The sequence below is a fragment of the Triturus cristatus genome, chromosome 6 (genome assembly GCF_964204655.1).
Source record: "Triturus cristatus chromosome 6, aTriCri1.1, whole genome shotgun sequence".
NCBI classification, from domain to species: Eukaryota; Metazoa; Chordata; class Amphibia; order Caudata; family Salamandridae; genus Triturus; species Triturus cristatus.
This window is the reverse complement of record NC_140589.1, coordinates 98,757,263-98,779,622: the sequence shown is the minus strand read 5'-3', so window position 1 is coordinate 98,779,622 and position 22,360 is coordinate 98,757,263. Positions and strand designations below refer to the sequence as shown.

The following is a 22,360-nucleotide window of genomic DNA, read 5'->3' as shown; positions in this document are numbered from 1 at the left end:
AAAGTGCTTTCGTATGTGTTCTTCTGTGTTTATTGTCCTGTGCATAAAGTTGCACCTTGTGTTTGAAGGTTTAAATTATTTCAGGCTTGCATGGAGGTAGACGTTTCTGAGTAACTTTTATTCATTTCTTAAAAGCCTATACTGTCAGGATGGCCGAGAGGTCTAAGGTGCTGTGCTTAGACCACAGTCTTCTTTGGAGGCGTGGGTTCGAATCCCACTTCTGACATGCCTTTTGGAGATTTAATCTCCTTTATCAGGTTAACATCTGATGGAAGTTGCATCTGTTGGTCTTCACTTGGCACGTTATTCCGTTCTCCTCTTGTCAAGAGAGATGGGGTTTCTCATATATTTAGGTTCTATAACGTCTTGCTGACAAAGCGCAACCCTTACCAAATGAGCATAGGACCCATGTAAGAGGTCATCTGGAAGAGTCATGCTCTTGTATGCCCTGGCCAGACGGGCCCTGCAAATTTGGAAGAATGCCATGCATCGGGTAGACAACGGGACTCAAGCACACTTACAGCAATTTCCTTAGGGCTTTGATCAGGGGCTGCTTAAATTTGCATACTCCACCCTATGTTGTGACTTTGAGATCCCTTTTTGAAATTGCTTTAGCCAGCCAAGAGGTGGCTATTGTCTCAATTTCAAAGCAGCTTTGAGCCGTTCAAGTGGCTGGTGAATAGCACTTTCTCTTTGTTCGCCTCAAAGTTCTAAAGAGTTCTCCATAGGTCCTGCTCTGTACAGATTGTTCAAAGATCTGTTGGAAGTGCATATAATAGGATAAATAAATTGAGGGCATTCCTTTTCAGTACCTCACCTGCATGGCTGTCTGGCCTCTGGAAGATGCTGGGAAAGCAAGTCAGGATGGCCGAGTGGTCTAAGGCGCTGCGTTCAGGTCGCAGTCTCCTCTGGAGGCGTGGGTTCAAATCCCACTTCTGACAGTCCTGTGTTTACTCTAATTTTTTTCTTGAGAAATATGATCATTTCCCTCGCAGTGGCTTATAGGATTGTCTTCTTGGAAGAGTGCAGTGAGTTTTTTTCTTGCTCTAGCCACTATTGGCCTAAGCTCTGTGCATTTTTTGGTTCCTAATATCTTTCTCACCCTTTAGATAAAAAAGCAGCATGGGGTCAGGATGGCCGAGTGGTCTAAGGCGCTGCGTTAAGGCCGCAGTCTCTCCTGGAGGCGTGGGTTCGAATACCACTTCTGACAAAACTTGAATTCCATTTTCTCTCTCAGTTCCTTTAGAATCTCAGCTAAAAATTGGCAATGTAAATAATATCTGAATAAGTACTAAACTTCAGTTTCAACTGCAAATGCATTTGCCCTATTCTATCTTTAACGTTAATGTAATATTCTTCTAGCACTCGTGGTGTTTTATATTTCTTTTGTGGGGTACTTTAAAAATCTTTTTTATGAAAGAAATGGGTTACATTAAGTCTTGTGATGTTTTAGGTTTCCAATAAGGAGGTTTTAAATTTTATGTCACGTCATTTTCAGATGCTTCATTCAAGAGATGTTTCCACTATAGAATGCAGAGCAAGGGCAAAAATACAAGTGATAGAGCGAGTGAGTGAGAAGGAGTGTTGTGGAAGGAGAGAATGAAACAAAGACAGAGTGAGTGAACGGCAGGGAGGCATAGAAGAGTAGTCTAGTAGTGAAGGAGACCTGCTTTTCCCTGCTCTTGACCTCCCACCCATCCCCAAACAACCACAAACATACCTTCTGTGCAAAGTTGGTATGCAGAATTTCACGCCTCAGCAAGTGAGAGTGAGTCCCAGGCCAGGGGCTAAAGAGCAAAAGAGTGCCTGTGCTCAGACTTTCCCTGCTAGGGATAGTTTATCTGGAACAAGGCCTACTCTCTTGTATCCAGCAAGGATCTAGAAATCCTGCATGAATCTGCAAGGCACATTGGCAGCATAAATTTGCATAAACTGCCCCACCTATTGCCTTCCTACTTCCTGTGCTGTAGTTGTTTGTGTAGAGAGAGAGGTCGCAGGCAAGGAAATGTTGTGAGTCGGATACAGGACCCTAAATAGCTGGTGAGAGGTATGTGGTGTTCTAAAAGCATGAAAACTGTATACCTGTGAAATAAAGTGCTTTCGTATGTGTTCTTTTGTGTTTATTGTCCTGTGCATAAAGTTGCACCTTGTGTTTGAAGGTTTAAATTATGTCAGGCTTGCATGGAGGTAGACGTTTCTGAGTAACTTTTATTCATTTCTTAAAAGCTTATACTGTCAGGATGGCCGAGAGGTCTAAGGCTCTGTGTTTAGGCCACAGTCTCCTTTGGAGGCGTGGGTTTGAATCCCACTTCTGACATGCCTTTTGGAGATTTAATCTCCTTTATCAGGTTAACATCTGATGGAAGTTGCATCTGTTGGTCTTCACTTGGCACGTTATTCCGTTCTCCTCTTGTCAAGAGAGATGGAGTTTCTCATATATTTAGGTTCTATAACGTCTTGCTGACAAAGCGCAATCCTTACCAAATGAGCATAGGACCCATGTAAGAGGTCATCTGGAAGAGTCATGCTCTTGTATGCCCTGGCCAGACGGGCCCTGCAAATTTGGAAGAATGCCATTCATCTGGTAGACAACTGGACTCCAGCACACTTACAGCAATTTCCTCAGGGCTTTGATCAGGGGCTGCTTAAATTTGCATACTCCCCCCTATGTTGTGACTTTGAGATCCCTTGTTGAAATTGCTTTAGCCAGCCAAGAGGTGGCTATTGTCTCAATTTCAAAGCAGCTTTGAGCCGTTCAAGTGGCTGGTGAATAGCACTTTCTCTTTGTTCGCCTCAAAGTTCTAAAGAGTTCTCCATAGGTCCTGCTCTGTACAGATTGTTCAAAGATCTGTTGGAAGTGCATATAATAGGATAAATAAATTGAGGGCATTCCTTTTCAGTACCTCACCTGCATGGCTGTCTGGCCTCTGGAAGATGCTGGGAAAGCAAGTCAGGATGGCCGAGTGGTCTAAGGCGCTGCGTTCAGGTCGCAGTCTCCTCTGGAGGTGTGGGTTCAAATCCCACTTCTGACAGTCCTGTGTTTACTCTACTTTTTGTCTTGAGAAATATGATCATTTCCCTCGCAGTGGCTTATAGGATTGTCTTCTTGGAAGAGTGCAGTGAGTTTTTTTCTTGCTCTAGCCACTATTGGCCTAAGCTCTGTGCATTTTTTGGTTCCTACTATCTTTCTGACCCTTTAGATGAAAAAGCAGCATGGGGTCAGGATGGCTGAGTGGTCTAAGGCGCTGCGTTAAGGCCGCAGTCTCTCCTGGAGGCGTGGGATCGAATCCCACTTCTGACAAAACTTGAATTCCATTTTCTCTCTCAGTTCTTTTAGAATCTCAGCTAAAAATTGGCAATGTAAATAATATCTGAATAAGTACCAAACTTCAGTTTCAACTGCAAATGCATTTGCCCTATTCTATCTTTAACGTTAATGTAATATTCTTCTAGCACTCGTGGTGTTTTATATTTCTTTTGTGGGGTACTTTAAAAATCTTTTTTATGAAAGAAATGGGTTACATTAAGTCTTGTGATGTTTTAGGTTTCCAATAAGGAGGTTTTAAATTTTATGTCACGTCATCTTCAGATGCTTCATTCAAGAGATGTTTCCACTATAGAATGCAGAGCAAGGGCAAAAATACAAGTGATAGAGCGAGTGAGTGAAAAGGAGTGTTGTGGAAGGAGAGAATGAAACAAAGACAGAGTGAGTGAATGGCAGGGAGGTATAGAAGAGGAGTCTAGTAGTGAAGGAGACCTGCTTTTCCCTGCTCTTGACCTCCCACCCATCCCCAAACAACCACAAACATACCTTCTGTGCAAAGTTGGTATGCAGAATTTCACGCCTCAGCAAGTGAGGGTGAGTCCCAGGCCAGGGGCTAAAGAGCAAAAGAGTGCCTGTGCTCAGACTTTCCCTGCTAGGGATAGTTTATCTGGAACAAGTCCTTCTCTCTTGTATCCAGCAAGGATCTAGAAATCCTGCATGAATCTGCAAGGCACATTGGCAGCATAAATTTGCATAAACTGCCCCACCTATTGCCTTCCTACTTCCTGTGCTGTAGTTGTTTGTGTAGAGAGAGAGGTCGCAGGCAAGGAAATGTTGTGAGTCGGATACAGGACCCTAAATAGCTGGTGAGAGGTATGTGGTGTTCTAAAAGCATGAAAACTGTATACCTGTGAAATAAAGTGCTTTCGTATGTGTTCTTCTGTGTTTATTGTCCTGTGCATAAAGTTGCACCTTGTGTTTGAAGGTTTAAATTATTTCAGGCTTGCATGGAGGTAGACGTTTCTGAGTAACTTTTATTCATTTCTTAAAAACCTGTACTGTCAGGATGGCCGAGAGGTCTAAGGTGCTGTGTTTAGGCCACAGTCTCCTTTGGAGGCGTGGGTTCGAATCCCACTTCTGACATGCCTTTTGGAGATTTAATCTCCTTTATCAGGTTAACATCTGATGGAAGTTGCATCTGTTGGTCTTCACCTGGCACGTTATTCCGTTCTCCTCTTGTCAAGAGAGATGGGGTTTCTCATATATTTAGGTTCTATAACGTCTTGCTGACAAAGCGCAATCCTTACCAAATGAGCTTAGGACCCATGTAAGAGGTCATCTGGAAGAGTCATGCTCTTGTATGCCCTGGCCAGACGGGCCCTGCAAATTTGGAAGAATGCCATGCATCTGGTAGACAACTGGACTCCAGCACACTTACAGCAATTTCCTTAGGGCTTTGATCAGGGGCTGCTTAAATTTGCATACTCCACCCTATGTTGTGACTTTGAGATCCCTTTTTGAAATTGCTTTAGCCAGCCAAGAGGTGGCTATTGTCTCAATTTCAAAGCAGCTTTGAGCCGTTCAAGTGGCTGGTGAATAGCACTTTCTCTTTGTTCGCCTCAAAGTTCTAAAGAGTTCTCCATAGGTCCTGCTCTGTACAGATTGTTCAAAGATCTGTTGGAAGTGCATATAATAGGATAAATAAATTGAGGGCATTCCTTTTCAGTACCTCACCTGCATGGCTGTCTGGCCTCTGGAAGATGCTGGGAAAGCAAGTCAGGATGGCCGAGTGGTCTAAGGCGCTGCGTTCAGGTCGCAGTCTCCTCTGGAGGCGTGGGATCAAATCCCACTTCTGACAGTCCTGTGTTTACTCTAATTTTTTTCTTGAGAAATATGATCATTTCCCTCGCAGTGGCTTATAGGATTGTCTTCTTGGAAGAGTGCAGTGAGTTTTTTTCTTGCTCTAGCCACTATTGGCCTAAGCTCTGTGCATTTTGTGGTTCCTAATATCTTTCTCACCCTTTAGATGAAAAAGCAGCATGGGATCAGGATGGCCGAGTGGTCTAAGGCGCTGCGTTAAGGCCGCAGTCTCTCCTGGAGGCGTGGGTTCGAATCCCACTTCTGACAAAACTTGAATTCCATTTTCTCTCTCAGTTCCTTTAGAATCTCAGCTAAAAATTGGCAATGTAAATAATATCTGAATAAGTACCAAACTTCAGTTTCAACTGCAAATGCATTTGCCCTATTCTATCTTTAACGTTAATGTAATATTCTTCTAGCACTCGTGGTGTTTTATATTTCTTTTGTGGGGTACTTTAAAAATCTTTTTTATGAAAGAAATGGGTTACATTAAGTCTTGTGATGTTTTAGGTTTCCAATAAGGAGGTTTTAAATTTTATGTCACGTCATTTTCAGATGCTTCATTCAAAAGATGTTTCCACTATAGAATGCAGAGCAAGGGCAAAAATACAAGTGATAGAGCGAGTGAGTGAGAAGGAGTGTTGTGGAAGGAGAGAATGAAACAAAGACAGAGTGAGTGAACGGCAGGGAGGCATAGAAGAGTAGTCTAGTAGTGAAGGAGACCTGCTTTTCCCTGCTCTTGACCTCCCACCCATCCCCAAACAACCACAAACATCCCTTCTGTGCAAAGTTGGTATGCAGAATTTCACGCCTCAGCAAGTGAGAGTGAGTCCCAGGCCAGGGGCTAAAGAGCAAAAGAGTGCCTGTGCTCAGACTTTCCCTGCTAGGGATAGTTTATCTGGAACAAGGCCTACTCTCTTGTATCCAGCAAGGATCTAGAAATCCTGCATGAATCTGCAAGGCACATTGGCAGCATAAATTTGCATAAACTGCCCCACCTATTTCCTTCCTACTTCCTGTGCTGTAGTTGTTTGTGTAGAGACAGAGGTCGCAGGCAAGGAAATGTTGTGAGTCGGATACAGGACCCTAAATAGCTGGTGAGAGGTATGTGGTGTTCTAAAAGCATGAAAACTGTATACCTGTGAAATAAAGTGCTTTCGTATGTGTTCTTCTGTGTTTATTGTCCTGTGCATAAAGTTGCACCTTGTGTTTGAAGGTTTAAATTATGTCAGGCTTGCATGGAGGTAGACGTTTCTGAGTAACTTTTATTCATTTCTTAGAAGCCTATACTGTCAGGATGGCCGAGAGGTCTAAGGCGCTGTGTTTAGGCCACAGTCTCCTTTGGAGGCGTGGGTTCGAATCCCACTTCTGACATGCCTTTTGGAGATTTAATCTCCTTTATCAGGTTAACATCTGATGGAAGTTGCATCTGTTGGTCTTCACCTGGCACGTTATTCCGTTCTCCTCTTGTCAAGAGAGATGGGGTTTCTCATATATTTAGGTTCTATAACGTCTTGCTGACAAAGCGCAATCCTTACCAAATGAGCATAGGACCCATGTAAGAGGTCATCTGGAAGAGTCATGCTCTTGTATGCCCTGGCCAGACGGGCCCTGCAAATTTGGAAGAATGCCATGCATCTGGTAGACAACTGGACTCCAGCACACTTACAGCAATTTCCTTAGGGCTTTGATCAGGGGCTGCTTAAATTTGCATACTCCACCCTATGTTGTGACTTTGAGATCCCTTTTTGAAATTGCTTTAGCCAGCCAAGAGGTGGCTATTGTCTCAATTTCAAAGCAGCTTTGAGCCGTTCAAGTGGCTGGTGAATAGCACTTTCTCTTTGTTCGCCTCAAAGTTCTAAAGAGTTCTCCATAGGTCCTGCTCTGTACAGATTGTTCAAAGATCTGTTGGAAGTGCATATAATAGGATAAATAAATTGAGGGCATTCCTTTTCAGTACCTCACCTGCATGGATGTCTGGCCTCTGGAAGATGCTGGGAAAGCAAGTCAGGATGGCCGAGTGGTCTAAGGCGCTGCGTTCAGGTCGCAGTCTCCTCTGGAGGCGTGGGATCAAATCCCACTTCTGACAGTCCTGTGTTTACTCTAATTTTTTTCTTGAGAAATATGATCATTTCCCTCGCAGTGGCTTATAGGATTGTCTTCTTGGAAGAGTGCAGTGAGTTTTTTTCTTGCTCTAGCCACTATTGGCCTAAGCTCTGTGCATTTTGTGGTTCCTAATATCTTTCTCACCCTTTAGATGAAAAAGCAGCATGGGATCAGGATGGCCGAGTGGTCTAAGGCGCTGCGTTAAGGCCGCAGTCTCTCCTGGAGGCGTGGGTTCGAATCCCACTTCTGACAAAACTTGAATTCCATTTTCTCTCTCAGTTCCTTTAGAATCTCAGCTAAAAATTGGCAATGTAAATAATATCTGAATAAGTACCAAACTTCAGTTTCAACTGCAAATGCATTTGCCCTATTCTATCTTTAACGTTAATGTAATATTCTTCTAGCACTCGTGGTGTTTTATATTTCTTTTGTGGGGTACTTTAAAAATCTTTTTTATGAAAGAAATGGGTTACATTAAGTCTTGTGATGTTTTAGGTTTCCAATAAGGAGGTTTTAAATTTTATGTCACGTCATTTTCAGATGCTTCATTCAAGAGATGTTTCCACTATAGAATGCAGAGCAAGGGCAAAAATACAAGTGATAGAGCGAGTGAGTGAGAAGGAGTGTTGTGGAAGGAGAGAATGAAACAAAGACAGAGTGAGTGAACGGCAGGGAGGCATAGAAGAGTAGTCTAGTAGTGAAGGAGACCTGCTTTTCCCTGCTCTTGACCTCCCACCCATCCCCAAACAACCACAAACATACCTTCTGTGCAACGTTGGTATGCAGAATTTCACGCCTCAGCAAGTGAGAGTGAGTCCCAGGCCAGGGGCTAAAGAGCAAAAGAGTGCCTGTGCTCAGACTTTCCCTGCTAGGGATAGTTTATCTGGAACAAGGCCTACTCTCTTGTATCCAGCAAGGATCTAGAAATCCTGCATGAATCTGCAAGGCACATTGGCAGCATAAATTTGCATAAACTGCCCCACCTATTTCCTTCCTACTTCCTGTGCTGTAGTTGTTTGTGTAGAGACAGAGGTCGCAGGCAAGGAAATGTTGTGAGTCGGATACAGGACCCTAAATAGCTGGTGAGAGGTATGTGGTGTTTTAAAAGCATGAAAACTGTATACCTGTGAAATAAAGTGCTTTCGTATGTGTTCTTCTGTGTTTATTGTCCTGTGCATAAAGTTGCACCTTGTGTTTGAAGGTTTAAATTATGTCAGGCTTGCATGGAGATAGACGTTTCTGAGTAACTTTTATTCATTTATTAAAAGCCTATACTGTCAGGATGGCCGAGAGGTCTAAGGCGCTGTGTTTAGGCCACAGTCTCCTTTGGAGGCGTGGGTTTGAATCCCACTTCTGACATGCCTTTTGGAGATTTAATCTCCTTTATCAGGTTAACATCTGATGGAAGTTGCATCTGTTGGTCTTCACTTGGCACGTTATTCCGTTCTCCTCTTGTCAAGAGAGATGGAGTTTCTCATATATTTAGGTTCTATAACGTCTTGCTGACAAAGCGCAATCCTTACCAAATGAGCATAGGACCCATGTAAGAGGTCATCTGGAAGAGTCATGCTCTTGTATGCCCTGGCCAGACGGGCCCTGCAAATTTGGAAGAATGCCATTCATCTGGTAGACAACTGGACTCCAGCACACTTACAGCAATTTCCTCAGGGCTTTGATCAGGGGCTGCTTAAATTTGCATACTCCACCCTATGTTGTGACTTTGAGATCCCTTGTTGAAATTGCTTTAGCCAGCCAAGAGGTGGCTATTGTCTCAATTTCAAAGCAGCTTTGAGCCGTTCAAGTGGCTGGTGAATAGCACTTTCTCTTTGTTCGCCTCAAAGTTCTAAAGAGTTCTCCATAGGTCCTGCTCTGTACAGATTGTTCAAAGATCTGTTGGAAGTGCATATAATAGGATAAATAAATTGAGGGCATTCCTTTTCAGTACCTCACCTGCATGGCTGTCTGGCCTCTGGAAGTTGCTGGGAAAGCAAGTCAGGATGGCTGAGTGGTCTAAGGCGCTGCGTTCAGGTCGCAGTCTCCTCTGGAGGCGTGGGTTCAAATCCCACTTCTGACAGTCCTGTGTTTACTCTAATTTTTTTCTTGAGAAATATGATCATTTCCCTCGCAGTGGCTTATAGGATTGTCTTCTTGGAAGAGTGCAGTGAGTTTTTTTCGTGCTCTAGCCACTATTGGCCTAAGCTCTGTGCATTTTTTGGTTCCTAATATCTTTCTCACCCTTTAGATGAAAAAGCAGCATGGGGTCAGGATGGCCGAGTGGTCTAAGGCGCTGCGTTAAGGCCGCAGTCTCTCCTGGAGGCGTGGGTTCTAATCCCACTTCTGACAAAACTTGAATTACATTTTCTCTCTCAGTTCCTTTAGAATCTCAGCTAAAAATTGGCAATGTAAATAATATCTGAATAAGTACCAAACTTCAGTTTCAACTGCAAATGCATTTGCCCTATTCTATCTTTAACGATAATGTAATATTCTTCTAGCACTCGTGGTATTTATATTTCTTTTGTGGGGTACTTTAAAAATCTTTTTTATGAAAGAAATGGGTTACATTAAGTCTTGTGATGTTTTAGGTTTCCAATAAGGAGGTTTTAAATTTTATGTCACGTCATTTTCAGATGCTTCATTCAAGAGATGTTTCCACTATAGAATGCAGAGCAAGGGCAAAAATACAAGTGATAGAGCGAGTGAGCGAGAAGGAGTGTTGTGGAAGGAGAGAATGAAACAAAGACAGAGTGAGTGAACGGCAGGGAGGCATAGAAGAGGAGTCTAGTAGTGAAGGAGACCTGCTTTTCCCTGCTCTTGACCTCCCACCCATCCCCAAACAACCACAAACATACCTTCTGTGCAAAGTTGGTATGCAGAATTTCACGCCTCAGCAAGTGAGGGTGAGTCCCAGGCCAGGGGCTAAAGAGCAAAATAGTGCCTGTGCTCAGACTTTCCCTGCTAGGGATAGTTTATCTGGAACAAGGCCTACTCTCTTGTATCCAGCAAGGATCTACAAATCCTGCATGAATCTGCAAGGCACATTGGCAGCATAAATTTGCATAAACTGCCCCACCTATTGCCTTCCTACTTCCTGTGCTGTAGTTGTTTGTGTAGAGAGAGAGGTCGCAGGCAAGGAAATGTTGTGAGTCAGATACAGGACCCTAAATAGCTGGTGAGAGGTATGTGGTGTTCTAAAAGCATGAAAACTGTATACCTGTGAAATAAAGTGCTTTCGTATGTGTTCTTCTGTGTTTATTGTCCTGTGCATAAAGTTGCACCTTGTGTTTGAAGGTTTAAATTATTTCAGGCTTGCATGGAGGTAGACGTTTCTGAGTAACTTTTATTCATTTCTTAAAAGCCTATACTGTCAGGATGGCCGAGAGGTCTAAGGTGCTGTGCTTAGACCACAGTCTTCTTTGGAGGCGTGGGTTCGAATCCCACTTCTGACATGCCTTTTGGATATTTAATCTCCTTTATCAGGTTAACATCTGATGGAAGTTGCATCTGTTGGTCTTCACTTGGCACGTTATTCCGTTCTCCTCTTGACAAGAGAGATGGGGTTTCTCATATATTTAGGTTCTATAACGTCTTGCTGACAAAGCGCAATCCTTACCAAATGAGCATAGGACCCATGTAAGAGGTCATCTGGAAGAGTCATGCTCTTGTATGCCCTGGCCAGACGGGCCCTGCAAATTTGGAAGAATGCCATGCATCGGGTAGACAACGGGACTCAAGCACACTTACAGCAATTTCCTTAGGGCTTTGATCAGGGGCTGCTTAAATTTGCATACTCCACCCTATGTTGTGACTTTGAGATCCCTTTTTGAAATTGCTTTAGCCAGCCAAGAGGTGGCTATTGTCTCAATTTCAAAGCAGCTTTGAGCCGTTCAAGTGGCTGGTGAATAGCACTTTCTCTTTGTTCGCCTCAAAGTTCTAAAGAGTTCTCCATAGGTCCTGCTCTGTACAGATTGTTCAAAGATCTGTTGGAAGTGCATATAATAGGATAAATAAATTGAGGGCATTCCTTTTCAGTACCTCACCTGCATGGCTGTCTGGCCTCTGGAAGATGCTGGGAAAGCAAGTCAGGATGGCCGAGTGGTCTAAGGCGCTGCGTTCAGGTCGCAGTCTCCCCTGGAGGCGTGGGTTCAAATCCCACTTCTGACAGTCCTGTGTTTACTCTAATTTTTTTCTTGAGAAATATGATCATTTCCCTCGCAGTGGCTTATAGGATTGTCTTCTTGGAAGAGTGCAGTGAGTTTTTTTCTTGCTCTAGCCACTATTGGCCTAAGCTCTGTGCATTTTTTGGTTCCTAATATCTTTCTCACCCTTTAGATGAAAAAGCAGCATGGGGTCAGGATGGCCGAGTGGTCTAAGGCGCTGCGTTAAGGCCGCAGTCTCTCCTGGAGGCGTGGGTTCGAATCCCACTTCTGACAAAACTTGAATTCCATTTTCTCTCTCAGTTCCTTTAGAATCTCAGCTAAAAATTGGCAATGTAAATAATATCTGAATAAGTACCAAACTTCAGTTTCAACTGCAAATGCATTTGCCCTATTCTATCTTTAACGTTAATGTAATATTCTTCTAGCACTCGTGGTGTTTTATATTTCTTTTGTGGGGTACTTTAAAAATCTTTTTTATGAAAGAAGTGGGTTACATTAAGTCTTGTGATGTTTTAGGTTTCCAATAAGGAGGTTTTAAATTTTATGTCACGTCATTTTCAGATGCTTCATTCAAGAGATGTTTCCAGTATAGAATGCAGAGCAAGGGCAAAAATACAAGTGATAGAGCGAGTGAGTGAGAAGGAGTGTTGTGGAAGGAGAGAATGAAACAAAGACAGAGTGAGTGAACGGCAGGGAGGCATAGAAGAGTAGTCTAGTAGTGAAGGAGACCTGCTTTTCCCTGCTCTTGACCTCCCACCCATCCCCAAACAACCCCAAACAACCACAAACAACCACAAACATACCTTCTGTGCAAAGTTGGTATGCAGAATTTCACGCCTCAGCAAGTGAGAGTGAGTCCCAGGCCAGGGGCTAAAGAGCAAAAGAGTGCCTGTGCTCAGACTTTCCCTGCTAGGGATAGTTTATCTGGAACAAGGCCTACTCTCTTGTATCCAGCAAGGATCTAGAAATCCTGCATGAATCTGCAAGGCACATTAGCAGCATAAATTTGCATAAACTGCCCCACCTATTGCCTTCCTACTTCCTGTGCTGTAGTTGTTTGTGTAGAGAGAGAGGTCGCAGGCAAGGAAATGTTGTGAGTCGGATACAGGACCCTAAATAGCTGGTGAGAGGTATGTGGTGTTCTAAAAGCATGAAAACTGTATACCTGTGAAATAAAGTGCTTTCGTATGTGTTCTTCTGTGTTTATTGTCCTGTGCATAAAGTTGCACCTTGTGTTTGAAGGTTTAAATTATGTCAGGCTTGCATGGAGGTAGACGTTTCTGAGTAACTTTTATTCATTTCTTAAAAGCCTATTCTGTCAGGATGGCCGAGAGGTCTAAGGCGCTGTGTTTAGGCCACAGTCTCCTTTGGAGACGTGGGTTCGAATCCCACTTCTGACATGCCTTTTGGAGATTTAATCTCCTTTATCAGGTTAACATCTGATGGAAGTTGCATCTGTTGGTCTTCACTTGGCACGTTATTCCGTTCTCCTCTTGTCAAGAGAGATGGAGTTTCTCATATATTTAGGTTCTATAACGTCTTGCTGACAAAGCGCAATCCTTACCAAATGAGCATAGGACCCATGTAAGAGGTCATCTGGAAGAGTCATGCTCTTGTATGCCCTGGCCAGACGGGCCCTGCAAATTTGGAAGAATGCCATTCATCTGGTAGACAACTGGACTCCAGCACACATACAGCAATTTCCTCAGGGCTTTGATCAGGGGCTGCTTAAATTTGCATACTCCACCCTATGTTGTGACTTTGAGATCCCTTGTTGAAATTGCTTTAGCCAGCCAAGAGGTGGCTATTGTCTCAATTTCAAAGCAGCTTTGAGCCGTTCAAGTGGCTGGTGAATAGCACTTTCTCTTTGTTCGCCTCAAAGTTCTAAAGAGTTCTCCATAGGTCCTGCTCTGTACAGATTGTTCAAAGATCTGTTGGAAGTGCATATAATAGGATAAATAAATTGAGGGCATTCCTTTTCAGTACCTCACCTGCATGGCTGTCTGGCCTCTGGAAGATGCTGGGAAAGCAAGTCAGGATGGCCGAGTGGTCTAAGGCGCTGCGTTCAGGTCGCAGTCTCCTCTGGAGACGTGGCTTCAAATCCCACTTCTGACAGTCCTGTGTTTACTCTAATTTTTTTCTTGAGAAATATGATCATTTCCCTCGCAGTGGCTTATAGGATTGTCTTCTTGGAAGAGTGCAGTGAGTTTTTTTCTTGCTCTAGCCACTATTGGCCTAAGCTCTGTGCATTTTTTGGTTCCTAATATCTTTCTCACCCTTTAGATGAAAAAGCAGCATGGGGTCAGGATGGCCGAGTGGTCTAAGGCGCTGCGTTAAGGCCGCAGTCTCTCCTGGAGGCGTGGGTTCGAATCCCACTTCTGACAAAACTTGAATTCCATTTTCTCTCTCAGTTCCTTTAGAATCTCAGCTAAAAATTGGCAATGTAAATAATATCTGAATAAGTACCAAACTTCAGTTTCAACTGCAAATGCATTTGCCCTATTCTATCTTTAACGTTAATGTAATATTCTTCTAGCACTCGTGGTGTTTTATATTTCTTTTGTGGGGTACTTTAAAAATCTTTTTTATGAAAGAAATGGGTTACATTAAGTCTTGTGATGTTTTAGGTTTCCAATAAGGAGGTTTTAAATTTTATGTCACGTCATTTTCAGATGCTTCATTCAAGAGATGTTTCCACTATAGAATGCAGAGCAAGGGCAAAAATACAAGTGATAGAGCGAGTGAGTGAGAAGGAGTGTTGTGGAAGGAGAGAATGAAACAAAGACAGAGTGAGTGAACGGCAGGGAGGCATAGAAGAGTAGTCTAGTAGTGAAGGAGACCTGCTTTTCCCTGCTCTTGACCTCCCACCCATCCACAAACAACCACAAACAACCACAAACATACCTTCTGTGCAAAGTTGGTATGCAGAATTTCACGCCTCAACAAGTGAGAGTGAGTCCCAGGCCAGGGGCTAAAGAGCAAAAGAGTGCCTGTGCTCAGACTTTCCCTGCTAGGGATAGTTTATCTGGAACAAGGCCTACTCTCTTGTATCCAGCAAGGATCTAGAAATCCTGCATGAATCTGCAAGGCACATTAGCAGCATAAATTTGCATAAACTGCCCCACCTATTGCCTTCCTACTTCCTGTGCTGTAGTTGTTTGTGTAGAGAGAGAGGTCGCAGGCAAGGAAATGTTGTGAGTCGGATACAGGACCCTAAATAGCTGGTGAGAGGTATGTGGTGTTCTAAAAGCATGAAAACTGTATACCTGTGAAATAAAGTGCTTTCGTATGTGTTCTTCTGTGTTTATTGTCCTGTGCATAAAGTTGCACCTTGTGTTTGAAGGTTTAAATTATGTCAGGCTTGCATGGAGGTAGACGTTTCTGAGTAACTTTTATTCATTTCTTAAAAGCCTATACTGTCAGGATGGCCGAGAGGTCTAAGGCGCTGTGTTTAGGCCACAGTCTCCTTTGGAGGCGTGGGTTCGAATCCCACTTCTGACATGCCTTTTGGAGATTTAATCTCCTTTATCAGGTTAACATCTGATGGAAGTTGCATCTGTTGGTCTTCACTTGGCACGTTATTCCGTTCTCCTCTTGTCAAGAGAGATGGAGTTTCTCATATATTTAGGTTCTATAACGTCTTGCTGACAAAGCGCAATCCTTACCAAATGAGCATAGGACCCATGTAAGAGGTCATCTGGAAGAGTCATGCTCTTGTATGCCCTGGCCAGACGGGCCCTGCAAATTTGGAAGAATGCCATTCATCTGGTAGACAACTGGACTCCAGCACACTTACAGCAATTTCCTCAGGGCTTTGATCAGGGGCTGCTTAAATTTGCATACTCCACCCTATGTTGTGACTTTGAGATCCCTTGTTGAAATTGCTTTAGCCAGCCAAGAGGTGGCTATTGTCTCAATTTCAAAGCAGCTTTGAGCCGTTCAAGTGGCTGGTGAATAGCACTTTCTCTTTGTTCGCCTCAAAGTTCTAAAGAGTTCTCCATAGGTCCTGCTCTGTACAGATTGTTCAAAGATCTGTTGGAAGTGCATATAATAGGATAAATAAATTGAGGGCATTCCTTTTCAGTACCTCACCTGCATGGCTGTCTGGCCTCTGGAAGATGCTGGGAAAGCAAGTCAGGATGGCCGAGTGGTCTAAGGCGCTGCGTTCAGGTCGCAGTCTCCTCTGGAGGCGTGGGTTCAAATCCCACTTCTGACAGTCCTGTGTTTACTCTAATTTTTTTCTTGAGAAATATGATCATTTCCCTCGCAGTGGCTTATTGGATTGTCTTCTTGGAAGAGTGCAGTGAGTTTTTTTCGTGCTCTAGCCACTATTGGCCTAAGCTCTGTGCATTTTTTGGTTCCTAATATCTTTCTCACCCTTTAGATGAAAAAGCAGCACGGGGTCAGGATGGCCGAGTGGTCTAAGGCGCTGCGTTAAGGCCGCAGTCTCTCCTGGAGGCGTGGGTTCGAATCCCACTTCTGACAAAACTTAAATTCCATTTTCTCTCTCAGTTCCTTTAGAATCTCAGCTAAAAATTGGCAATGTAAGTAATATCTGAATAAGTACCAAACTTCAGTTTCAACTGCAAATGCATTTGCCCTATTCTATCTTTAACGTTAATGTAATATTCTTCTAGCACTCGTGGTGTTTTATATTTCTTTTGTGGGGTACTTTAAAAATCTTTTTTATGAAAGAAATGGGTTACATTAAGTCTTGTGATGTTTTAGGTTTCCAATAAGGAGGTTTTAAATTTTATGTCACGTCATTTTCAGATGCTTCATTCAAGAGATGTTTCCACTATAGAATGCAGAGCAAGGGCAAAAATACAAGTGATAGAGCGAGTGAGCGAGAAGGAGTGTTGTGGAAGGAGAGAATGAAACAAAGACAGAGTGAGTGAACGGCACGGAGGCATAGAAGAGGAGTCTAGTAGTGAAGGAGACCTGCTTTTCCCTGCTCTTGACCTCCCACCCATCCCCAAACAACCACAAACATACCTTCTGTGCAAAGTTGGTATGCAGAATTTCATGCCTCAGCAAGTGAGGGTGAGTCCCAGGCCAGGGGCTAAAGAGCAAAAGAGTGCCTGTGCTCAGACTTTCCCTGCTAGGGATAGTTTATCTGGAACAAGGCCTACTCTCTTGTATCCAGCAAGGATCTAGAAATCCTGCATGAATCTGCAAGGCACATTGGCAGCATAAATTTGCATAAACTGCCCCACCTATTGCCTTCCTACTTCCTGTGCTGTAGTTGTTTGTGTAGAGAGAGAGGTCGCAGGCAAGGAAATGTTGTGAGTCGGATACAGGACCCTAAATAGCTGGTGAGAGGTATGTGGTGTTCTAAAAGCATGAAAACTGTATACCTGTGAAATAAAGTGCTTTCGTATGTGTTCTTCTGTGTTTATTGTCCTGTGCATAAAGTTGCACCTTGTGTTTGAAGGTTTAAATTATTTCAGGCTTGCATGGAGGTAGACGTTTCTGAGTAACTTTTATTCATTTCTTAAAAGCCTATACTGTCAGGATGGCCGAGAGGTCTAAGGTGCTGTGTTTAGGCCACAGTCTCCTTTGGAGGCGTGGGTTCGAATCCCACTTCTGACATGCCTTTTGGAGATTTAATCTCCTTTATCAGGTTAACATCTGATGGAAGTTGCATCTGTTGGTCTTCACTTGGCACGTTATTCCGTTCTCTTGTCAAGAGAGATGGGGTTTCTCATATATTTAGGTTCTATAACGTCTTGCTGACAAAGCGCAATCCTTACCAAATGAGCATAGGACCCATGTAAGAGGTCATCTGGAAGAGTCATGCTCTTGTATGCCCTGGCCAGATGGGCCCTGCAAATTTGGAAGAATGCCATTCATCTGGTAGACAACTGGACTCCAGCACACTTACAGCAATTTCCTCAGGGCTTTGATCAGGGGCTGCTTAAATTTGCATACTCCACCCTATGTTGTGACTTTGAGATCCCTTGTTGAAATTGCTTTAGCCAGCCAAGAGGTGGCTATTGTCTCAATTTCAAAGCAGCTTTGAGCCGTTCAAGTGGCTGGTGAATAGCACTTTCTCTTTGTTCGCCTCAAAGTTCTAAAGAGTTCTCCATAAGTCCTGCTCTGTACAGATTGTTCAAAGATCTGTTGGAAGTGCATATAATAGGATAAATAAATTGAGGGCATTCCTTTTCAGTACCTCACCTGCATGGCTGTCTGGCCTCTGGAAGATGCTGGGAAAGCAAGTCAGGATGGCCGAGTGGTCTAAGGCGCTGCGTTCAGGTCGCAGTCTCCTCTGGAGGTGTGGGTTCAAATCCCACTTCTGACAGTCCTGTGTTTACTCTACTTTTTGTCTTGAGAAATATGATAATTTCCCTCGCAGTGGCTTATAGGATTGTCTTCTTGGAAGAGTGCAGTGAGTTTTTTTCTTGCTCTAGCCACTATTGGCCTAAGCTCTGTGCATTTTTTGGTTCCTAATATCTTTCTCACCCTTTAGATGAAAAAGCAGCATGGGGTCAGGATGGCAGAGTGGTCTAAGGCGCTGCGTTAAGGCCGCAGTCTCTCCTGGAGGCGTGGGTTCGAATCCCACTTCTGACAAAACTTGAATTCCATTTTCGCTCTCAGTTCCTTTAGAATCTCAGCTAAAAATTGGCAATGTAAATAATATCTGAATAAGTACCAAACTTCAGTTTCAACTGCAAATGCATTTGCCCTATTCTATCTTTAACGTTAATGTAATATTCTTCTAGCACTCGTGGTGTTTTATATTTCTTTTGTGGGGTACTTTAAAAATCTTTTTTATGAAAGAAATGGGTTACATTAAGTCTTGTGATGTTTTAGGTTTCCAATAAGGAGGTTTTAAATTTTATGTCACGTCATTTTCAGATGCTTCATTCAAGAGATGTTTCCACTATAGAATGCAGAGCAAGGGCAAAAATACAAGTGATAGAGCGAGTGAGCGAGAAGGAGTGTTGTGGAAGGAGAGAATGAAACAAAGACAGAGTGAGTGAACGGCAGGGAGGCATAGAAGAGGAGTCTAGTAGTGAAGGAGACCTGCTTTTCCCTGCTCTTGACCTCCCACCCATCCCCAAACAACCACAAACATACCTTCTGTGCAAAGTTGGTATGCAGAATTTCACGCCTCAGCAAGTGAGGGTGAGTCTCAGGCCAGGGGCTAAAGAGCAAAAGAGTGCCTGTGCTCAGACTTTCCCTGCTAGGGATAGTTTATCTGGAACAAGGCCTACTCTCTTGTATCCAGCAAGGATCTACAAATCCTGCATGAATCTGCAAGGCACATTGGCAGCATAAATTTGCATAAACTGCCCCACCTATTGCCTTCCTACTTCCTGTGCTGTAGTTGTTTGTGTAGAGAGAGAGGTCGCAGGCAAGGAAATGTTGTGAGTCGGATACAGGACCCTAAATAGCTGGTGAGAGGTATGTGGTGTTCTAAAAGCATGAAAACTGTATACCTGTGAAATAAAGTGCTTTCGTATGTGTTCTTCTGTGTTTATTGTCCTGTGCATAAAGTTGCACCTTGTGTTTGAAGGTTTAAATTATTTCAGGCTTGCATGGAGGTAGACGTTTCTGAGTAACTTTTATTCATTTCTTAAAAGCCTATACTGTCAGGATGGCCGAGAGGTCTAAGGTGCTGTGCTTAGGCCACAGTCTCCTTTGGAGGCGTGGGTTCGAATCCCACTTCTGACATGCCTTTTGGAGATTTAATCTCCTTTATCAGGTTAACATCTGATGGAAGTTGCATCTGTTGGTCTTCACTTGGCACGTTATTCCGTTCTCCTCTTGTCAAGAGAGATGGGGTTTCTCATATATTTAGGTTCTATAACGTCTTGCTGACAAAGTGCAATCCTTACCAAATGAGCATAGGACCCATGTAAGAGGTCATCTGGAAGAGTCATGCTCTTGTATGCCCTGGCCAGACAGGCCCTGCAAATTTGGAAGAATGCCATGCATCTGGTAGACAACTGGACTCCAGCACACTTACAGCAATTTCCTTAGGGCTTTGATCAGGGGCTGCTTAAATTTGCATACTCCACCCTATGTTGTGACTTTGAGATCCCTTTTTGAAATTGCTTTAGCCAGCCAAGAGGTGGCTATTGTCTCAATTTCAAAGCAGCTTTGAGCCGTTCAAGTGGCTGGTGAATAGCACTTTCTCTTTGTTCGCCTCAAAGTTCTAAAGAGTTCTCCATAGGTCCTGCTCTGTACAGATTGTTCAAAGATCTGTTGGAAGTGCATATAATAGGATAAATAAATTGAGGGCATTACTTTTCAGTACCTCACCTGCATGGCTGTCTGGCCTCTGGAAGATGCTGGGAAAGCAAGTCAGGATGGCCGAGTGGTCTAAGGCGCTGCGTTCAGGTCGCAGTCTCCTCTGGAGGCGTGGGTTCAAATCCCACTTCTGACAGTCCTGTGTTTACTCTAATTTTTTTCTTGAGAAATATGATCATTTCCCTCGCAGTGGCTTATAGGATTGTCTTCTTGGAAGAGTGCAGTGAGTTTTTTTCTTGCTCTAGCCACTATTGGCCTAAGCTCTGTGCATTTTTTGGTTCCTAATATCTTTTTCACCCTTTAGATGAAAAAGCAGCATGGGGTCAGGATGGCCGAGTGGTCTAAGGCGCTGCGTTAAGGCCGCAGTCTCTCCTGGAGGCGTGGGTTCGAATCCCACTTCTGACAAAACTTGAATTCCATTTTCTCTCTCAGTTCGTTTAGAATCTCAGCTAAAAATTGGCAATGTAAATAATATCTGAATAAGTACCAAACTTCAGTTTCAACTGCAAATGCATTTGCCCTATTCTATCTTTAACGTTAATGTAATATTCTTCTAGCACTCGTGGTGTTTTATATTTCTTTTGTGGGGTACTTTAAAAATCTTTTTTATGAAAGAAATGGGTTACATTAAGTCTTGTGATGTTTTAGGTTTCCAATAAGGAGGTTTTAAATTTTATGTCACGTCATTTTCAGATGCTTCATTCAAGAGATGTTTCCACTATAGAATGCAGAGCAAGGGCAAAAATACAAGTGATAGAGCGAGTGAGCGAGAAGGAGTGTTGTGGAAGGAGAGAATGAAACAAAGACAGAGTGAGTGAACGGCAGGGAGGCATAGAAGAGGAGTCTAGTAGTGAAGGAGACCTGCTTTTCCCTGCTCTTGACCTCCCACCCATCCCCAAACAACCACAAACATACCTTCTGTGCAAAGTTGGTATGCAGAATTTCACGCCTCAGCAAGTGAGGGTGAGTCTCAGGCCAGGGGCTAAAGAGCAAAAGAGTGCCTGTGCTCAGACTTTCCCTGCTAGGGATAGTTTATCTGGAACAAGGCCTACTCTCTTGTATCCAGCAAGGATCTACAAATCCTGCATGAATCTGCAAGGCACATTGGCAGCATAAATTTGCATAAACTGCCCCACCTATTGCCTTCCTACTTCCTGTGCTGTAGTTGTTTGTGTAGAGAGAGAGGTCGCAGGCAAGGAAATGTTGTGAGTCGGATACAGGACCCTAAATAGCTGGTGAGAGGTATGTGGTGTTCTAAAAGCATGAAAACTGTATACCTGTGAAATAAAGTGCTTTCGTATGTGTTCTTCTGTGTTTATTGTCCTGTGCATAAAGTTGCACCTTGTGTTTGAAGGTTTAAATTATTTCAGGCTTGCATGGAGGTAGACGTTTCTGAGTAACTTTTATTCATTTCTTAAAAGCCTATACTGTCAGGATGGCCGAGAGGTCTAAGGTGCTGTGCTTAGGCCACAGTCTCCTTTGGAGGCGTGGGTTCGAATCCCACTTCTGACATGCCTTTTGGAGATTTAATCTCCTTTATCAGGTTAACATCTGATGGAAGTTGCATCTGTTGGTCTTCACTTGGCACGTTATTCCGTTCTCCTCTTGTCAAGAGAGATGGGGTTTCTCATATATTTAGGTTCTATAACGTCTTGCTGACAAAGTGCAATCCTTACCAAATGAGCATAGGACCCATGTAAGAGGTCATCTGGAAGAGTCATGCTCTTGTATGCCCTGGCCAGACAGGCCCTGCAAATTTGGAAGAATGCCATGCATCTGGTAGACAACTGGACTCCAGCACACTTACAGCAATTTCCTTAGGGCTTTGATCAGGGGCTGCTTAAATTTGCATACTCCACCCTATGTTGTGACTTTGAGATCCCTTTTTGAAATTGCTTTAGCCAGCCAAGAGGTGGCTATTGTCTCAATTTCAAAGCAGCTTTGAGCCGTTCAAGTGGCTGGTGAATAGCACTTTCTCTTTGTTCGCCTCAAAGTTCTAAAGAGTTCTCCATAGGTCCTGCTCTGTACAGATTGTTCAAAGATCTGTTGGAAGTGCATATAATAGGATAAATAAATTGAGGGCATTCCTTTTCAGTACCTCACCTGCATGGCTGTCTGGCCTCTGGAAGATGCTGGGAAAGCAAGTCAGGATGGCCGAGTGGTCTAAGGCGCTGCGTTCAGGTCGCAGTCTCCTCTGGAGGCGTGGGTTCAAATCCCACTTCTGACAGTCCTGTGTTTACTCTAATTTTTTTCTTGAGAAATATGATCATTTCCCTCGCAGTGGCTTATAGGATTGTCTTCTTGGAAGAGTGCAGTGAGTTTTTTTCTTGCTCTAGCCACTATTGGCCTAAGCTCTGTGCATTTTTTGGTTCCTAATATCTTTTTCACCCTTTAGATGAAAAAGCAGCATGGGGTCAGGATGGCCGAGTGGTCTAAGGCGCTGCGTTAAGGCCGCAGTCTCTCCTGGAGGCGTGGGTTCGAATCCCACTTCTGACAAAACTTGAATTCCATTTTCTCTCTCAGTTTGTTTAGAATCTCAGCTAAAAATTGGCAATGTAAATAATATCTGAATAAGTACCAAACTTCAGTTTCAACTGCAAATGCATTTGCCCTATTCTATCTTTAACGTTAATGTAATATTCTTCTAGCACTCGTGGTGTTTTATATTTCTTTTGTGGGGTACTTTAAAAATCTTTTTTATGAAAGAAAT

The 22,360-nt window shown here is 43.4% G+C and overlaps 28 non-coding genes across 28 annotated transcripts; all 28 read left to right on the top strand.

Annotated features, from left to right (window-relative positions):
• Positions 1-143: 143 nt before the first annotated feature.
• Positions 144-226, top strand: TRNAL-UAG (transfer RNA leucine (anticodon UAG)). Its single transcript has one exon. It is a non-coding gene; the product is annotated as a tRNA-Leu (tRNA).
• A 632-nt stretch (positions 227-858) lies between these two features.
• Positions 859-941, top strand: TRNAL-CAG (transfer RNA leucine (anticodon CAG)). The gene has a single exon. It is a non-coding gene; the product is annotated as a tRNA-Leu (tRNA).
• Positions 942-2,949: 2,008 nt separating this feature from the next.
• Positions 2,950-3,032, top strand: TRNAL-CAG (transfer RNA leucine (anticodon CAG)). Its single transcript has one exon. It is a non-coding gene; the product is annotated as a tRNA-Leu (tRNA).
• Positions 3,033-4,325: 1,293 nt separating this feature from the next.
• TRNAL-UAG (transfer RNA leucine (anticodon UAG)) lies at positions 4,326-4,408 on the top strand. Its single transcript has one exon. It is a non-coding gene; the product is annotated as a tRNA-Leu (tRNA).
• A 632-nt stretch (positions 4,409-5,040) lies between these two features.
• TRNAL-CAG (transfer RNA leucine (anticodon CAG)) lies at positions 5,041-5,123 on the top strand. Its single transcript has one exon. It is a non-coding gene; the product is annotated as a tRNA-Leu (tRNA).
• Positions 5,124-5,309: 186 nt separating this feature from the next.
• On the top strand, positions 5,310-5,392 carry TRNAL-AAG (transfer RNA leucine (anticodon AAG)). The gene has a single exon. It is a non-coding gene; the product is annotated as a tRNA-Leu (tRNA).
• A 1,024-nt stretch (positions 5,393-6,416) lies between these two features.
• On the top strand, positions 6,417-6,499 carry TRNAL-UAG (transfer RNA leucine (anticodon UAG)). Its single transcript has one exon. It is a non-coding gene; the product is annotated as a tRNA-Leu (tRNA).
• A 632-nt stretch (positions 6,500-7,131) lies between these two features.
• On the top strand, positions 7,132-7,214 carry TRNAL-CAG (transfer RNA leucine (anticodon CAG)). The gene has a single exon. It is a non-coding gene; the product is annotated as a tRNA-Leu (tRNA).
• Positions 7,215-7,400: 186 nt separating this feature from the next.
• Positions 7,401-7,483, top strand: TRNAL-AAG (transfer RNA leucine (anticodon AAG)). Its single transcript has one exon. It is a non-coding gene; the product is annotated as a tRNA-Leu (tRNA).
• A 1,024-nt stretch (positions 7,484-8,507) lies between these two features.
• Positions 8,508-8,590, top strand: TRNAL-UAG (transfer RNA leucine (anticodon UAG)). Its single transcript has one exon. It is a non-coding gene; the product is annotated as a tRNA-Leu (tRNA).
• A 632-nt stretch (positions 8,591-9,222) lies between these two features.
• Positions 9,223-9,305, top strand: TRNAL-CAG (transfer RNA leucine (anticodon CAG)). The gene has a single exon. It is a non-coding gene; the product is annotated as a tRNA-Leu (tRNA).
• Positions 9,306-10,597: 1,292 nt separating this feature from the next.
• On the top strand, positions 10,598-10,680 carry TRNAL-UAG (transfer RNA leucine (anticodon UAG)). The gene has a single exon. It is a non-coding gene; the product is annotated as a tRNA-Leu (tRNA).
• Positions 10,681-11,312: 632 nt separating this feature from the next.
• Positions 11,313-11,395, top strand: TRNAL-CAG (transfer RNA leucine (anticodon CAG)). Its single transcript has one exon. It is a non-coding gene; the product is annotated as a tRNA-Leu (tRNA).
• Positions 11,396-11,581: 186 nt separating this feature from the next.
• On the top strand, positions 11,582-11,664 carry TRNAL-AAG (transfer RNA leucine (anticodon AAG)). The gene has a single exon. It is a non-coding gene; the product is annotated as a tRNA-Leu (tRNA).
• Positions 11,665-12,708: 1,044 nt separating this feature from the next.
• TRNAL-UAG (transfer RNA leucine (anticodon UAG)) lies at positions 12,709-12,791 on the top strand. The gene has a single exon. It is a non-coding gene; the product is annotated as a tRNA-Leu (tRNA).
• A 901-nt stretch (positions 12,792-13,692) lies between these two features.
• TRNAL-AAG (transfer RNA leucine (anticodon AAG)) lies at positions 13,693-13,775 on the top strand. The gene has a single exon. It is a non-coding gene; the product is annotated as a tRNA-Leu (tRNA).
• Positions 13,776-14,809: 1,034 nt separating this feature from the next.
• TRNAL-UAG (transfer RNA leucine (anticodon UAG)) lies at positions 14,810-14,892 on the top strand. The gene has a single exon. It is a non-coding gene; the product is annotated as a tRNA-Leu (tRNA).
• Positions 14,893-15,524: 632 nt separating this feature from the next.
• On the top strand, positions 15,525-15,607 carry TRNAL-CAG (transfer RNA leucine (anticodon CAG)). Its single transcript has one exon. It is a non-coding gene; the product is annotated as a tRNA-Leu (tRNA).
• A 186-nt stretch (positions 15,608-15,793) lies between these two features.
• TRNAL-AAG (transfer RNA leucine (anticodon AAG)) lies at positions 15,794-15,876 on the top strand. The gene has a single exon. It is a non-coding gene; the product is annotated as a tRNA-Leu (tRNA).
• A 1,024-nt stretch (positions 15,877-16,900) lies between these two features.
• Positions 16,901-16,983, top strand: TRNAL-UAG (transfer RNA leucine (anticodon UAG)). The gene has a single exon. It is a non-coding gene; the product is annotated as a tRNA-Leu (tRNA).
• Positions 16,984-17,612: 629 nt separating this feature from the next.
• TRNAL-CAG (transfer RNA leucine (anticodon CAG)) lies at positions 17,613-17,695 on the top strand. The gene has a single exon. It is a non-coding gene; the product is annotated as a tRNA-Leu (tRNA).
• Positions 17,696-17,881: 186 nt separating this feature from the next.
• Positions 17,882-17,964, top strand: TRNAL-AAG (transfer RNA leucine (anticodon AAG)). The gene has a single exon. It is a non-coding gene; the product is annotated as a tRNA-Leu (tRNA).
• Positions 17,965-18,988: 1,024 nt separating this feature from the next.
• On the top strand, positions 18,989-19,071 carry TRNAL-UAG (transfer RNA leucine (anticodon UAG)). Its single transcript has one exon. It is a non-coding gene; the product is annotated as a tRNA-Leu (tRNA).
• A 632-nt stretch (positions 19,072-19,703) lies between these two features.
• On the top strand, positions 19,704-19,786 carry TRNAL-CAG (transfer RNA leucine (anticodon CAG)). Its single transcript has one exon. It is a non-coding gene; the product is annotated as a tRNA-Leu (tRNA).
• A 186-nt stretch (positions 19,787-19,972) lies between these two features.
• TRNAL-AAG (transfer RNA leucine (anticodon AAG)) lies at positions 19,973-20,055 on the top strand. Its single transcript has one exon. It is a non-coding gene; the product is annotated as a tRNA-Leu (tRNA).
• A 1,024-nt stretch (positions 20,056-21,079) lies between these two features.
• TRNAL-UAG (transfer RNA leucine (anticodon UAG)) lies at positions 21,080-21,162 on the top strand. The gene has a single exon. It is a non-coding gene; the product is annotated as a tRNA-Leu (tRNA).
• Positions 21,163-21,794: 632 nt separating this feature from the next.
• TRNAL-CAG (transfer RNA leucine (anticodon CAG)) lies at positions 21,795-21,877 on the top strand. The gene has a single exon. It is a non-coding gene; the product is annotated as a tRNA-Leu (tRNA).
• Positions 21,878-22,063: 186 nt separating this feature from the next.
• On the top strand, positions 22,064-22,146 carry TRNAL-AAG (transfer RNA leucine (anticodon AAG)). The gene has a single exon. It is a non-coding gene; the product is annotated as a tRNA-Leu (tRNA).
• The last annotated feature ends 214 nt before the right edge of the window (positions 22,147-22,360 follow it).